Raw genomic sequence first — 18,821 nt, 5'->3', positions numbered from 1 at the left:
CATGAGAGCAAATGACAAGTTTCACCCTACAAATTTTTTAATCAATGATCAATCTCTTTATTTTAAATTGGGGACATTCTAATCATTTCATAAAAGATATTAATGCTAGAAAAGCTTCAAAAAACTTGAGAAAAATTATCACATTTTACAATATTTTGTTGTCATTTACATATTTCATGGAATTTTTTTGTCATTTTCTCTATGTGTAATGATAAATTTATTTTGTATTTAGATATTTTATAGAATTTTTTTGTCATTTTCTCTATGTCTATTGATGTGTTAAAAAATAAGTCATAAAAAAAATTAATTGTTAGACCTATTCCAACTCTCCATGCTTTGTGTAGAAACCTTCCCTTTAGAAGCCTTTTGACAAGTCTGTTTTGGTTCTTTTTACAAGATATTTTCTAAATTGATTACCGCATTAATTATTTTCACCCCAAATTTACCCTTAATTACTCCAAGGGAAAGATATTAAGACTATGTTTATCAAACCAAGTCAAATTTCACCAGCAACAATATATTATTTTAAATCGAAAAAAGTAAAAAAAAAAAAACCTAGCTTGTAATTTCAGCATTTCTTAAAAGTTGGAAAGGTAATTTATCATTCTAGTTTAATTTTCGGAAACGATAGTTTACATGTTATAAATTTATAATCTCTGGTTCGGTAAGACAGAGAAGATTAAATTGGATAATATTGACGTCGCCGTATATCTCTCTGTTTTTTTTTTTTTTTCCTTTGACCTTTCGGTATATCCTCTAAGTAAGCTTATATTACTGTATATTGGTTGTCAATTAATTAAATGAAGTGAAGTTTTCAAAATTATTAGTGTCCATAAAATTCAAATGCAGTTCGCTCTCTCATTGACTAATAGGTGATGGGTAACATCAATGAAATTAAAAATAGTAATTATTAAAATTTGAAGCATAATAGTGTTCAAAAGTATGCATAATCATCAGATCAAGCGTCACTTCTGTGCCAGTCAGTCATGTATTAAAATGATAAAGAAAGCTTGAGCCTCACACGCTAAACTCGTGTATTAACTTATTTGAAAAATATAATTATTTTAGCATGTTTTAGTATTAATTCTTGCAATTTTTTTTAGCTCATAATCCTTTAAATTTTATCTGTCTGCAACATTGCAAAGTTAGTTCTTATTATTAAAGACGTAATCAAATTTGTTGACGTTCACATTTGTAACTCTAGTAATCATGTTGTTGAGTTGGGAAAATTATGCTGAGGTAGCTATTTTATGAGCAAAATGGCTATTAATTAACTTTTCCATCTATCCTAGCTATCATGTACCTGCTTCCTTCTAAAACTTCATCAATACGCTTTTAAGGTTTCTGATTTAATGTCTTGCCTTTTTTATTTTATTTGTTTGCCTCTCTACTCATTTGTTTTATATAACTTATCATAATTTTAGTAAGTTAGCACAAGAAATAACAAAGTTTATATATACGTGAGCCACTGTCAAGTTCTTATCATTATATTTAAAAACATTAGGACTAACATTGCAATGGATGAAACTCAGACTATGAGCAATGGAAAAAAGTATATGAACTAGTATTTAAACATGCTAAATATAACATTTTGAATTTTAATCCCATAGTTAATTAAAGAATAATCAAGTTCAAGCATGTAGAATTGAGTTAAAGAATGGTCATAGATGGCTAATGGACATTTTTGGCTTGTGGTTGCAGCTTGAAGATCAACTCCAGAGCGCAATTGGGTTACTTGGGCTTTGAAGGGAAAAGAAAACTCAAGGGTCCTCTTGTTGTACCACACGTCGCAGCATATGCTGCACAAGTCACAGTGTATTACACAATGGGAAGAAGTTCCTCCCTATGCCATCCGCCATGTCGCATGGATGGATTTTCTAATCAATCAAAACATTCAGTGTTTTAAAAATAAAAGAAGAAAGGGAAGAGAAATCAAAAGCATGAGTCATACTCTGCTAGGCCATGAGATTTTGAAGAGTTTGGGAGGATTTAGAAAGTAACTCTTCTCCATCCTTTCCCTTCTTGTCTACACTATTTTTAAGCTAGGGTTTGCAGTTAGGAGTTAATTTTTGGACCATAGGGCTAGGGGGCTAAAGCCATTGACTTAAATGGAGTTAATGATAATTATTTAAGTTGTCTAGACTTAATACTGATGGTTTTATGCATCCTTGAGCTTAGGCTCATTATTATAGATGAAATTGATAGTTGAAGAGCAATAAATATAGTTGTTGAGAAGTAATGGCAGCTATTAATGACCCTAAAAGAGTTTAATGATGTTGATGGAAGTTGTTGAAAGTAATTATGTCTAATAGATGTGAGTAATTACGAATGGAAGGAAAGTTAGGGTTGTCGAAGTGTTAAAATGAAGTGGTGAAGCTATATTGTGATAATATTAATGGCATTTGAAATTATTAATTGTTTTGTGCATCAATTTTGGGCTTGAAAGCAAGCTTGAAAACAAATTTTGAGGAGTAAACCTTTGATCACTCAAAAGTTTAGGATAACAAGGAGAAATCTCTTTTGTGTAATTGTCTATAATTAATTTATGTTTTTCAAAAAAAGTGAATGTTTGAATTTTTATGATTACGTGTGCACTCGCCCTAAAATCATGTGAAGTTTTGCTTAACCTAATTTGGCTTTAAATAAAGTTTGAACTTGGGATGTTGCCATGATTATGTGTTAAAACATGAAGTCAGAAAATTGATGAAAAGATTTGTTGATTGTATTAACTTTGAATATAATATATGAAATTGAGAAAAGAAGTAAAGTATGTAAAGTGAAAATAATCGTGATGTTCATGTGATAGTTTGATGTATGAATCAAATAAGGTTACATTTGCATATATGAAAATGTGAAATGTGTAAGCATAATCTATCACATGATCATTTTGGTGGGAATTCACTAAAGGAAATGAGTAAATAAAAATCCACATAGTAATAGCTACCAATTGTTGGAATTGAAGGGCAAGCCCTAACTCATTGTTTATTGAGAAACTCTCGCATTATTTGTCGAGGGGCTTAAATCTAGCTAACTCCATTAATTTATTGAAAAGACTAGTATAGGATTTGCAACACCCTAAGGATTCGAGAATGGGAAAAGTCATAGTTCAAGAGTGAGTGCAGTGATTTTGGTCGGGTCACGCTTTGTAAGCTTGGGTAGTCCAATCATAGAGATGGAGCTCTAATTACACTATAACCCACATTTCAATAGAAAGGTATGAGAAAGATATAAAGATGGTAGATTATGCATTTTTTATCCCACATGTCACATGATTGTTAAGTTTATGACAAGTTATGATATTTGCTTTTGCCATTGTTACTTGGTTGCTATTTTGGTGGCAAAGTGCAATGTGAGATGATGTGGAAAAATAATAACGTGTTTGCCTTGCATAATGAAAAATGTTGTGTTTAGGGTGATTGCACATGTTTTATTATCAATAATAAGTAATTGCATATGATAAACGTACTTTAATTATTGAAGGGTGGTACTCATCCCTCTCTTTTAATATTTTTTATACTCTAGCTTTAGTGTAGACTAAGGGAAAGCTACTGAGGTTTAGGGATTGAGATTTCTATTGTAAAGCCTCCTTTTTATTTGGTTAATGTGTAAATTGTAGTGATATTTGCCAGCTAGAACTACATTAATTTTGTCATACTTACACCAAATATGGATGGTGTTGAATTAGTGTATTTTATGCCTTAGGTTGTAGATACAAGGATTGAAATATTTATATAGGGTTAAAATACTAGTGTAAGTAGAATACATGTGATTTGATTCATTGAGTAGCACATTGATGACTTTTAATGTCAATTAATTCTCTCTTTTTGTTTTTAAGAATCAAGGGGTTGAGTAGTGTATTTGATAAATATTTATTATATGCTTGTTGTGGTTTGTTGCATAGGTAGCCTTGAATCCATTGAGTGTAATTTAGGTGTATTTATAGGCTTTCGACACTTGGTTGGGAATTTGGACACTCAAGTCAAAGTTTTTAACGTGAAATGTGCAATTTTGCAAATAGGTGTCTAACTGTTAATTCAGTGATAATTTGGGAATAAGATATGTGCCATTAGTTAGAGTTTGAAAATAGCTTCATGTAAACTTCTAGATCGCTTCAATCGAATGTCGAATGAAAAATTGGAGCAAGTTGAAAGTTGGGACAGCAACCATGCTACAGAACTGGTGCAACGTGTCATGTGGCCTAGCAAAGACACGCCATGGTGCCTCTCTCAATTGTGGGCAGGTTGAAATTTTCAACTATTTTTAGCATTTTGAAAACATAAATAGTATTACATGCTTTTATAATTTTTTCAAATGTCAAATTAGATTTGATTGAACTTCTTTTACCTTGTTTTCATAGAAAAAACTTAGGATCCTCATTTTGTGTAAGATCTATTAACTTGTGTGTTGAAGAAACACTTAACCATGGTGGGGTAACCTATTTGGTTAATCCCATGAATAATCTAGGAGGCTAAGGTTAATGTATGAATTAGTAAGGACAACCTTACACTAAAAGTACAAGAACAAACAATTGTTTTTTTCCTAGGGATAATTTTATTATAGGATCATAGATGCGACTTTATTACTACAAGAACCAACAATTGTTTTTTGTTCCTAGGGATAATTTTATTATAGGATCATAGATGTGACATTATTACAAATGGCATCCAATTAAATCTAAAATTTCACTGCAGGTTTAGAGAAATGAAATGAAATGAATTTTTTTGATTAAATAACCAAATTACCTTTAATAGAAAATGAAAAAAATAGAATGTGAATCATTACTTAATTTGACTTGTTACATGTATAACATAACTTGTTAAATTCCTTGCATTACTTGTAAATTTATCAGGTCTAGTTAAATACATAACTTGTCAAACCATTATCTTAACTTGTGAAAAATGTTACATTATTAAAAACATAATGGACTTATCAAGTAATGTAATAAAATTAATAAATAATGTTTTTAACAAATTGAGACAATGGTTTAATAAGTTACTTTTAATTAGGATCTAATAAATTCGCACATAATGTAAAGGATTTAATAAGTCATGTTAAGCAATAACTCATACCCTATTTTTATTTCTATCAAAGGCATTCCCATCACTTAACTAAGAAAATTTATTTTATCTCAATCCTCCTAAGCAAAAATGAAATTTCAGATGTGAGTGGGCTTTATTTGTAATAATATCATCCTATAATGAATTCTCCCTTTTTCCTAATTTATTTTTTTAAACATTTATACATGAACCATAGCATCTTCGTGGCTTTATTTGGAAATGAGTAGCTTGCGAGAGGCACGAAAATTTAATCACTGGGATGGTGGGTGAGGGGTACCAATAAAATCTTTTTCAACTTGATATTGATAGTTATGGGGTCAAATTTGACTCATCATTACTAATTATTGATGTAAAGAGCTAATTACATAATAATCAAGTAGAATGTGAGTTGGCAAACACACAGAGAGAGAGAGAGAGAGAGAGAACATGTAAAAGGAAAATAATAAAATATAATTAATGTTTTTTTAATGTAAACTAGAAACTTTAGAGAACAAAAACAAGTCAAGAAAAAAAAAGACAACTAAGACACAAAATGAAGCAAGAGCCACCCAAAAAAACTAATAAGTTGGTGGAAAGTCAAATAAGTTGAAATCATGAGAAAGACTATAAGCTAACCTAGCAAGTTAGTAAGTAGATATAATTAATGTTTATGAAGTGTGAAATCAAAAGTTTGCAATTGTATAAGGATAAATCATTTATACGTGACAAAGTTAATTATGTAAAACTCCTACTAACATAGTTGCATCAAAGGTAATTAAACTTAAAATTATCCTTTTGTCATTCTTATTAGTTTTATTTCTTCGATCAAGAATCTCTCAACATGTGTCTGGCTAGTGTTGAAGATGACTTTCATATAGTGTTCTATAATTAACAAGAGCCACTAACAAATCATCAAACATATGCGTTAATTAAAATAATCAAGTATATCAAATTTATTGTCCAACTAAACTAGTTTAGGTTTCTATAATTAACAAGAGCCACTAATAAATCATCAAACATATATGTAAACTAAAATCAGCACAAGCACTAGGGACTCTCATTACTTGAGTAAGTGATCAAAAACTCGAATCTCAATCCTTTGCATGTGTAACAAATTAGTTGAAAGATGTATACCCTTTCTTTTAGTACATCAGGCTAGGGTAGATATTTTCTACTATCGACAGAACATACTCCTTATACTGACAAAAATCATCTATAACTAAATAAAAATCAAGCAAAATATAAATAAAAACATGACATAACATAGTTTTGGGTTATTGGCATAGTTTTGGGTTATTGGTTTTTTAAAAATAAGACAAATAAGTTTTTACTGGTTTTCCATTAGTTTTAGCCAATGTTAATTGATTTTCTATCATATTGTGCTCGGATGGGTGGATTTTAATTTAAAATTTGAATTTAAAATCTTACATTTGAAATTCATAGGTTTGAAATTCTTTGTTTAGATGATGTAAAAATTTTCAAATTATAATATTAAAATCCTTTGTTTGGATTTAAAGTAAAATTTTAAATTTTAAAATCAATGTTTGAATTTAAAAGAAACTTAGATGACATCGGGAGTCTGTTCTTAGTCAAAGTCAATGGTTTGAATCGTTAACTTCCAATGGGACCGAATCGATAGTGACAACTAAGACCGAACGGCTGACTTCTACCACGATCGAACCAACAGCCACGACTGAGACCGGAAGGCTGATTAACTTCCAATCTGGGTAGTCACCATCAGTTCGATCTTAGTAGAAGTCAATCATTCAATCCTGATTATCATTGTTAGTCCAGTCTTGGTGGAAGCTGTAGTTCGGTCCCTGTTATTGCCATTAGTCTGATCCCGAAGGAAGTTGGCCGTCCAGTCCTAATGGAAGTCAGCCATTTGATCCTATGAAAGTCGACAATGTAGTCCCTGTCATTGCTGTTAGGCGATCTTGATGGAAGTCAGCCGTCCTATCCCAATCGTCGTTGTTGGTTCAGTCTCGGTGGATATCGATTGTCCAGTCTGGGTTGTTGCCATGGGTCTTGTCCTAATGGAAGTTGGTTTTTCGATCCCATCATCACTGTTGGTCTGATCTTGGTAGAAGTCAGCCGTCCAGACCAAGTTTGCACAATCAGTCTAGTCCTAATAGAAGTCGACCATTAGGTCCCCATCGTTGTTGTCGGTCTGGTCCCGACAAAATTTGATCGTCCATTCTCAATCATTGTAGTTTGTCTAGTCCCAGTGATAGTCAACCATTCGATCCCAATCAACAATGGCAGCTTGGTTTTGCTAGCTTCGACAGTCCAGTTCAATTATTATTGGCCAGCTGATAAAGCCTTTATATATTTAGGTCAAATTACAAAAAAAAAAAGAGTTGGGATTTAAAATAATAGGAGTTTAGAAATGAATTCAAATTACAAAGAGATTGAGGTAGAACTTGGCTAAATTCATATATTTTTAATTACCCAAACAATGAATTTGGTTTAAATTCAAATCCATATGTGTCCAAATATAGCATTAATTCATTTTTTACTTAGTTTTTAAAGATTTTGGACTGGATATATGATGGTTCTAGTCTAATTCTAACAAGTTTATATCTAATGACTAAAAAAATCCACACCATATGTATAATAAGTAAGGATAACATTTGTAGATACAATTTCCTGTTTTGTAAAAAAAGTAAAAAGGAAAAACTTATACAATGATACAATAGTCAGTTTATCATCATCAACATTACTCCTCTTAGGCTCTTCCCTCCCATGTATACCAAACAAGAAAGGGATGGCATATTGAATATAATTATTAATATCTCTTCCAATTTTTGGGGATGGAAAGAAAACTTGATGGCTCTAGAATATAAAGGCTTACTTGATTTTTGTTCTCATTTTTTATTTTTAAAAACTACTTCAGAATACAATTTTTAATTTTTTTTTCAAAACAAAATCAAATAAAAATCCATTTGATATCTCAATTAAAAAATAGTTTTGGAATTAAAAAATAAACTGATAGTAATGGTTATAGGCAATTAATGATGGTGATTAAAAATAAAAATTAGTGAAGGTAATTATAATTTTTAACAATCAAATAAAGTGTACTTTAAAAATAAAAAATAAAAATAATTTTAAAAATAATTAAACAAAAACACTTAACCAAACAAGTTTTTATATTTTTTGTTTTCAAAATTAAAAAATAATTTTTAAAAATAGAAAACAAACATACCCTAAATGATTAATCCTTGGTTATGTGAGGTGTAGAATTTTGCCGTAAATGAGATTTTGTAGTTTTTAAATTACTCAGTCTACTAGCTATTTTAATGTACACTAAGTTTTCTCGAGCCTTATATTTTAGTGTTTTAATCTCATCACAAATTTTGAGCCAAAAAAGGAAAATCTCATCACAAATGGCACCAGAGGGATAGAAGAAGAGGGAGCATGAAAGAGATAGGCATAAAGAGTAGCGATCCAAAAATATAAATCCAATTGATTGACTAGTTAATTAATTAAGTTTGGCTAATGTAGACTAGTTGGTTAATCAAGGAGCAATCTAATTTCAAAATTTTTTTTAGGATTAATGATTATTTTTATCTTTAAACTATACATGAAAAATCACAAAATGCCTATAAACTCAACTATAGATTAATTCTATTTTTTAACTTTAAAGATTTTGTTTGTTAGTTGATTGTTAGTGGGCCTTACATTATACTTTTTATTATAAAATATTTGAATTGAAGGGCAAAAATGATCATTCGAATAGAAGTTGAGGGAAAAATGACCCTTAACCTAATAAAAATATTAAAAATAGTGAGATCCATTGATGACTAATGGACGTTAAGCATTTTTAATATTTTAATGATAGATCTTATCTAACATGGTAGTCCGGTTTGAGAAATGTTTTATTATAAGAATTTTTTTTTACCATGATAATCTTTATAAAAATGATTTTGATATTTAATGACCATGAGTCCATGATAGTCTCTTTTTTATCATGGTAGGATTTGAAAATAATATATAAAATTCATTTTATCATGGTAAATATTGGTAGTGTTTTAGAAAAAAAATATGTTTTACTTTTTATTACTATGATAGACACTTTTCAAAAAAAAAGTGAATTTTAAATAATTGTTTTCAATGGAATTTCATTAGGTACAACTTGTTGAATTTAGTTTACCATCACTTGCTATTTATTTATCTTATTTAGTTCCTAAGTTACCATAGTATGTCTATTTAACTATATTTAATATTTTCTATCATGGTAGATCTTGTCTACTATTGTGACATCCTGAAATTTCCCCTTGATTTATTAAGCTAAGGAAGAATAATTATGTAAATTTAAGTATAATTGAGTTTGAAGATGATTAGAGATGGTTAATGAGCCTATCACAGTTGGCTTTAGTCTTTGAATTGGGTTCGAAAGTGAATTATGTCACCTGAGTTCAAATTGTAGAGAGAAAATTGAAATTTGGCTCACTATGCTTTATGTTGCAACATAATGCATTTACGCCGCAATGTAATATTGAGAATAAGTTTTTTTAAAAATGCAAAAAACATTCAAAACGAAGAGAGGCAACATAGAGAGTACTTTCTCTACTAAGACACCAACTTTTAGCATTTTGGAGGTGATTGGAGCTTGACTTCATTTAAGTATGCCTTCATTGTCTCTTCTTCTTCTCTTTACATATTTTAGAAGTAAGATTTGAGATTGAGTATAATATCTCACTTTGTTAAACATCATTAACCAATGAGACTCATGGTAATCAAAGGATTAACCTATAAAGGTGATTACCAAGTTTTAAATTCAAAATCAAGGGATCCCAAGTTTTCATAGTCAAAGTAAGTTTAAATCTATCACAATCTTTTATATCAGAGTAAAAAAAGTTACGGAAGCATGGGATACCTTAGAAGAGTTATATAGAATAAAAATAATTAAAAAAAACTTATATGTTGTGAAACAGGACAATGCGCCACGGCGCAGCAGCTACGATTTGTGCACGCTGCGCTGTGGCGTGTTGCTATTTGTGCCATGTGTTATGACTCAGGCGCCATATGCCGCGGCATGTTGCACGAAAGTATCAGCAAATTCTACTTCTATTTGACAGTAAAATCAGGGGACTTTCGAGGTGTCCTAATTCTCCATTCAATGTCCGAATGACATGATTTAAGTGTCTATAAAAAGCTCTTCTCATGAACTAGCTAATGGCATGGGTTTCAATTTAAAGCAAGTCACACTAGGAAGTTGGACACCCAAATATATTTTGACTACTTTTTACAACTTTCACACAAAAAGGGTGTGCAAAATCCACAACAAGTATCAAAAGCCTTTCCTAACACCTGGACCATATCCATTAGCCCTAGGACTATTAGTACAACACATCATGTACACTAAAACACAATTATAGCACAAAATCACTCCTCAACCCCATTTCACTAAAAATAGAAGGGGGAGGCATTTACCATTACATTGCACCCAAACCAAAAGAAACATGGTCAAAACATCATTTCTATACTTGCACTAGTATTTTGGCTCTATCAATAAATATATATATCATCATACACAAATACTGAGGGCTCAAAATACAACCCAAACATTCGCAATAACAAAATAGTACAAGTGCTATGGTATGTAACCTAGAATTGGCATTCAAGTTCTATTACACAAAATAAATCTAAGCTAAAGGCATATAATAGAAATATACTAATTCCTAGCCTTTTGAGCCTTCTCCCTCTCTACACCAAAGCTAGAGTTTGAAAAGTGTTAAATGAAAGAGGTGAGTCTAGCCACTTAGTAACTAAGGTAAAACCTACCTTATGTAGTTACATATCAATTGTAAGTCCAACACATATATATGAAACCAAGTACTTAAAACACATTTAACCACATATCAAAATTTATCATTTTGCCTTTAATCCATTTCCGTCTTACATACGCTAGGTGTATTGTTACAATACATTTAGACTTATGACTATGACCTATTATCCACACGATTTACCACAACTCAACATGTGTGACACGTCATATATTTTATATAGGCAATGATCAACCAATCTTATATCCTCCTTATTTTCTTAAACTGAAATTGTGGGCTACAAAACTGAATAGGGCTCCATCCATGTGACTGGACCACTGAAACTCACCAATCATGAGATGTAATCCGGCTAAAGATCACATGACTCATTCTCGAACCACGATTTTTCCCATTCTCAAATCTTTAGGGTGTCTCATACCCTAAGCTATTCTCCTCGTTGAATTGGTGGAGAAAGCTAGGTTCTAGTCCTTAACAAACTATGGGACATTCTTTCGACAAATTATGGGACAAGACTATATCCCTGTGTACCGAAGCACAGCCTAAATACCATATGAATTTTTCTCTACTCCCAGTCCCTAGGCGAACTTCCATCCACTAATCATGCCATATATAGTACTCACTCATTTTCACATTTTCATTTACTTAATATCAGGGTCAATATATTGGGCTCACGATCAAGCGCTACCCAAGTGAACATCAATTTCTTATTTTCACTTATATCACATGCACATACCCTTTTTAATCATAATTTCTCATCTTCATCAAATACATTATCAACTACTCATTTAAAACACATTACAAATATGCAAATCATCTCAAATATCACTTTTGCAACTTAAAACTCATTTTAACATCTCTTTAGCATGTTTAACACATATCAAAGTGATTTGATCAACGTAAGGTTTTATTACATGATGCACTCATTCACAAGTCAAAATTTGCATATTAAACACATAATTAACATCCATATTACAATTAACACATAACCATCCAAAGTAGGATTCCCCTAGTTACCTCAAACTTTTGAGAGGTTAAAGGTTTACCTTTTAATGTTACAGCTTCCAAGCTTGAATTCTCAAGCCAAATAGGTGTACAAGAGATCAATCTACAATTTACCAAGTCAACTTTCATTAACATTGCCAATCTCACACATTTCAACTCTAATCTTCCTTTTCTAGATTACTCAATGACCACATTGCATACATTTTGGCCTACCCATTGGGTTTTTTACCTATCTATAACATCACATAGCTTCATTGAATACCCATATTACCATTAACATCTTAACAACCATAATAATAACAGATTTAATATTCATTTTCAAATATTAATGAAGCTTACCATCCAACAACTACCAAAATTATTAATACTAGGTTTAAATACTCTAAACAACTCTCATTAACTCTAGTTGAGTTAATGGGCTCGGACACATGCCCTATGTAGACTAAAATCATCATCCTCATTCAAACCTTAACTCAAATCCTTGAGAAAATGAAAAAGAAAAGGAAAAAAGATTTAAAAATCTTACCTTAGATGATTTAAAGCTTCAAACATTCTTAAATCATCCTTTAACTTGTGCCCTAACAGAGCTAATATGAGCTTCTCCATTTCCCTTTCCTTTCCTTACTAATTTTTGCATCAATTCATGACTTATTAATGCAAAATTCGCACTGTGTTGCGGTGCTAGTCCCTTCGCGCCGCGGCACACCACGTACGCACTGTGGCATGTGGCACAAAGGCTTTTTAACTAGTTTTTCTCTACTTTTTGGCCCCTAAGTAACCCAATTTCACTTTAAACTCAAATTATACCTAAAATTCCAACTAAAAATACTTATTATTCTCCTCTGACTATACACTACATCAACTTACTTAATTATCCTAATTAATTTTAGTAAATTAGGGAATTAAAAATTGAGATGCTACATTGGGAGATAAGGATTTTCGAACCTAAGGCTATGAGTTTAAACTCATTGGTCTAAATGAAACTAATAAGAGTTGTTTAAGTATTCTACATATCGTTTAAAAGTTTTTACAATGTTGTGAGTTTAGGTCATCCATTTTAGGCTAACCCTTAACCTTCAAAGTGTGATTTTGGATTGTGAGGCATTGCATTAGTGATTATTTAAGTTAATAAAAACTAAATGGGGCTAATGGGAGTTAGCAAACCTAATGGTTATGCTTAAATGCAAGGGATTGAAATTTTAGGTAATTAAAGTATTGATTAATGGAAGTTGGAAGAGTGTTTATGATGATATTAATTATAATTGATATGATTAATTATAGATTAATCATTTTGTGCATCACTCAAGCTTTGGTATAGATTTTGAAGTACTTTTATTAAGGAGTAAACATTTGATCTCTTAAAGGTTTGAAATAATCGTAAAAAACTTATTTGTACTTATCTGTGTTAATTAGCTATGCTATTTCATAGACTACTATCTAGATATGTGATATTTGTTTTTGCAAGTATGGCATGACATATTTAAAAATTTATAAGTTGAGCATGATTTATATCTATGATATATTGAGAAGCTATACATGTGTGTGAACATATGCAATGGAATGTTTGAGGTGGTATTATGTGATATAGAAAATCTTGTGCTTAACCTCATATCATTAAAGAATAATGTGAAACAAATATACATTGTTAGTTATATGGAGAAAATTATGACATGATGAAAATGATGATAAGTGAGTATATAATGATGATGTAAGAATTGCATGCTAATTATGATGATTTATATGCATACTATGATTTTCACATTTATACTTGGTTTAATCATGTGAGGTAGGAGTTCACCTAAAGAGAGGATTAGAAAATCTAAATTCACGCGTCAAGGCTACCATTTAGAGCTTAATGGCTTGCCTTGATTATATTTATGTCATCTTACTTGTTGGATGAGGGATGTCCTATGGTTTATCAAGGGACTCGAACTTAACCTAGTTTCTACTTGTTCGACTTTAGTTTAGGGAAAAAAGACCCCACAATGCGAGATTTGGGAGAAATTGTGAATTATATGTGAGTTAAGCAATCTAAGTCGGGTAGCTTCTCACAACTATTAGGCTAGGGTAATCTTATCACATGGATAAACATATTGTATAATAACCTATAGTTTCGTATTTAAGGCATAAAGAGGTTATAAGGGATGTCTGATCAGGCATTTATCATTAAGGGCACATGATTGTTAGTATTGTGACCCTAGTTGTAAAATTTAGGGAGAGACAATTAAGATTACCCTTACTAATCCTCCATAATCTCCAACATCTATGTAATTATCAAGCTTATCAAGTTGTATAAATAAGATTCCAAATTTTTAATATTTAAAACATCCCCAAAAGATCTTTACAATTGAAACTCAAAGTATGAGTAGTATGTGAAAGCATGAGATCTCAAAAAGAATTAAGGCATTTGCTTAAAATTGAAAAATATTGAAATAGTGCAAGAAATTAGGCATGCGCTGTGGCTCAAGCACAATGCGTCGTGGCGCATTGCATGCTTTTGACAGTAAAATTTTACTGTTATTTGACAACAACCGAGACAACTTTTGATGTGTCTCATTTTTCGATTTGATCCAATTAACGTGATCTAGATGTCTACAGAGAGCTTTCTCCTAACCCTAACTACCGACTTTAGTTTCACACACAAATTATTTTTCAGTTAAAAGATGGACGCTTATTTCAAAATTGACTCTTTTTCTCAATTACACAAGACTTAAGTGCCCAAAACTCTTACTATAAGCCAAAAGCTACCAACACCACCCAGACCACACTCAATAGACTAAAATGAACTTATACAATATGCCACATCACTGACAATACTTATTAAACACATTTCCATTGTCAACCCTTTAATCTCAAAAATAGAAGGGGCTCTAATCTCACATTTCATCAATTAATTATCATAATTCAAATGTCACACACGACTCTTAGTTGCATTAATATTTTGGCCCTACTTTAGGTCTCACAATTAATACATATACATTTTAGGGCCCAAAATACACTATATAATTTAACAAAATGCACAATACAAGTAAGTCACAATATGAGTTATCTCTAGTTGGTAATATCATGCAAAAATATACACTTTAATACTCAAAAAGTAAAGGAAGCCTAGTAATAGGATATTAATCCTATGTCTCAGGCTATTTTCCTCTATCTTTATCCCCTTAAGCTAGCTCTTGTGATATTGAAGATAGTCGGGGGAGTACAATCACTCAATAATCAAGATATATCTAACTTATATTAATGCATGTCCATCAATTTAAATGCAAGTGGCAATGATATTAAATTTCAAATCATTTAGCATGTTCAAGAGCATAGTTCAAAATTCTTATTTATAATAACACATGCTCATGAGATAATGATTGAATAATATAATTTTATATAGAAATAGGACTAATCACATGATTTGTTTCACTAGGATCACAATACAGACAACCATATGCCTTTTTATTACTATATGCATGATCACATTTCTCTTATATCCTCTTTATTCCTCTAACATGAAACCATGGGCTATAACACATTGGGATCTTTTATAAATTGAGACCACAGTAGCCTAAACAGGCATGAGAGGTTACCCTGTTAAGATTTGCCATCGCACTAGTGAGTCACAATTTCCCCTATTTCTCACATTATAGGGTGTCATTCTCTCTGTACTAGTTTTCTCATTAAACAAATGGATAATTAGTTATGTTCGAGTCCCTCACTGGACCAATAGAATTATCTCTCATTGAACAAGTGGGATAATATGAATAATAAATCTAGGCTAACCTTCAAACTCTGATGGAAGTCTTACTATATGGATTTAATTCTTTACTCCTTTACTTAGGCAAACTCCCGCCTCTCAAGATCATGCGATGCATAACAATGCAACATTTCAAGGCATGCAATTACTCAATGTTAAGCATGCATAACATCATCATTGTACTCATTTCATACATAAAAATCACATTAATATGCATAATCAAATCATTGAACTCCACTTTACTTGTCTTATCGAACTCCTCATTTACGTATTCGTTGAACTCTTCAACTACATATTTTGTTGAACTTCACAAATATAACTTCATTGAACTTTACAAATTCTATTTCATTGAACCATTCACACATCCAGTCATTGAACTTCATTTAGCACATAATCATTGGACTCCTTCTCAAATCATATCATTGAACTCCAAAGAAATCATGTCATAACACTCCATTAATAATGTTTCATAGAATTTTAATCATTTACCATGTTATGAAAATTTATAAAATCATTAGATTTTTCAAGTAATTCATGCCACATTTACATTTCATTCAATTTCACATATTTAAATTATCAAATATAAATCAGTAAATCAATTAACACACAAAAGCACAATAAAGAATTTCCCCAATTACTTTAAACCTTTAAGAGGTCAAAGGTTTCACCCCTTAAATATTCACTCTCAAAGCTTCCACGAAGCTTGAATAGTGCCAAATATGCTCACTCTATAATTAATCATAATACAATTCATCAATACCCCCTTTTTGGATAATTTTCACTATTAACTCAAATATTTCTTCACTCCTAAGATTCAATCTCTTCTCACATAAGGGTACCCATAAGGTTTTTTAGCTTCCCCTAACTTTCATTTACTTTATTGAACTCTTAAATAATCATTAATGGAGCCTCATTGTCCTAACCACTTCATTAATGGTGGATTTTTGGGTATTTATGACTTCCAATAACTAAAAATCATAAAGTTATAAATGCTAGGTTTAAATAGTTCAAACAACTCTCATTAACTCTATTTAAAGTAATGGGTTCAGACTCATAATCTATATGGACCGAAAATCATCTTTCTTAATAACTCCCAACATCAAGAAATAGAAGAAAAAGGGAAGAAATGAGCTTAGAAACCTTTCTTTAAGTGTTATCTAGCTCCAGTATGCTCCAAATGCCTGAATTCTCCAAATCCTAGTAGAGTTCCTCATTGTCAGGTCTCACATCAGAGGGACTTGAGAAGGGTATTAGCTATATAAGCGGGTGCGCTACACACCTCAATGAGCTAGCTTTTTGGGGAGAGAGTAATGGCCTTGTGATAAAGTGGTATCAAAGCCAGACCTAAGTTTGCCCAGTCTGTGGGCCCCTTTAGTGGGCTACTCGTGACGGGGGCGTCATGGATTGGCTGAGTGAGTTGCAGGTCCCACATCAGAGGGATTTGGGAAGGGTCCTGGCTATATAAGCGGGTGCGCTGCACTTTTCAATAAGTTAGCTTTTTGGAGAGAGAGTAATGACCCCGTGACATTGTGCTTCTCTTCATTTTTTCTCCCTTTTCTCTCAAATTTGCTACAGCGCATGGCATAAAGAAGTCTTTCTTAGGTACATTAGCTTACATGCACTATGATGAATTATCCATAAGTCACAGCATGGGACACAAAACCTCACAATTAAGATTTTCTACCTTTTTCACATTCGGACAACTCGACTTCACTTCAGACTTGCATTTAGAGCTAGAATTACAACTAAACATGCCCGGTAGACCTGTCTGGACATACACCTTACAAATAAACTTAATTACTTAAATTAGGCTTCATTAATCAAGTTTAAATTTTGAGGATGTTACACTAGTGAGAATTGATGTGAAAATCATGTGATTGATAAAGTAATTGTGTATTGGTCCTTGAGTTAAATGCATATGTGAAAGTTATGTATACTACTTGCATTTTAATTAACTGACATAGTATATGGTTGTTGTATCTTGCTATTAAGTAGTTGTATTCATTCCTCTCTCTTCAATATTACAGGTGCTAACTTATCAGGTCAAGGCAAAAGGAAACTGCCTAAGGCATAGGATTTTTTATCCCAACTTATAGGCCTAATTTATTTTGTGTATTATGTGTATAATTTTAAATGATGTTGCCAACTAGAAGTTGCACGTTTGATTTACTTACACTATTAAATACTTGAGCTAATTGTGTATTTTGGGCCCTAACTTGTATGTGAATTAAATGTGAATCTAAATAAGACCAAGGTACAAGTGAAAATAAGAAGTGATATATTTGTGAATGATGGTAAAGTAGATGTGGAATTACATTATTGAAACTCCCTCTATTATTGTTGAGATTAAGGGATTGGGCATTGAAAATATATTGTATATATTATTGGAGTATTGCACAGGTCTTATTAAGTTTATTAAGTGTGGTTTATAGGTGGTTGTGAGCTTATGGCATTTGGTTGTGATTTAAGATATCCTAGTTATATTTTAAAAGCAAAAATGAGTGAGTTGCCATTTTGGTGTCTAACTTTTAATTGAGAAATAATTTGAATATAAAACAAGTGCAATTAACTAGAACTTAGAGAAAGCTTTTTGCAGGCACATAGATCACCTTAATCAGATATTGGATGAAGAAATGAGGCGCGTTGAAAGTTTAACAAGAAAATCTGCCATGATAGGTTGCTACATTTTACATCACCGCGTAAAATGTTATGCCGCAGCATAATGCCAAATTTACTAAAGTGTGCTTGCTGTGCGTTGTGCCGTGGCGTATGTGCATTCGGCCATGACATATTGTGTTAGAATTGCTATTTTTGGCTCTTTTGACCATAATTTGAGTTGTTATCTTACCCAGTATGATTTTCATACTTTCGTATATTTAAATATTGATATTTTAATCAACGTTTGAGCTCAAACATATTTTAAAAAGGGTTTCTTAAGTTCTCAAATTTTTTGAAATACTTTCTAAATATAATTTAAGTTTAATTCTTAATTGTATGGTTCAATCCATAATTACCATAAGGGTTTTGGCTAAATGTCAGGATAATAAGGAGAATATTACACTATGGTAATCCCGTTTAAGAAATGTTTTATTGTAAAAAAAAATCTTTCTACCATGATAATTTTTTATAAAAATAGTTTTGATATTTAATTATCATGATAGTCTCTTTTTTACCATGGTAAGATTTGAAATAATATTTAAATTTTTTTTACCATGGTAAATATTGGTACTGTTTTGGAAAAATATGTTT

This window comes from Prosopis cineraria, unplaced genomic scaffold (assembly GCF_029017545.1).
Source record: "Prosopis cineraria cultivar Desert tree isolate PC_DT_omini unplaced genomic scaffold, ASM2901754v1 PC1, whole genome shotgun sequence".
NCBI lineage: Eukaryota > Viridiplantae > Streptophyta > Magnoliopsida > Fabales > Fabaceae > Prosopis > Prosopis cineraria.
Note: the sequence above shows the minus strand (reverse complement) of the source record.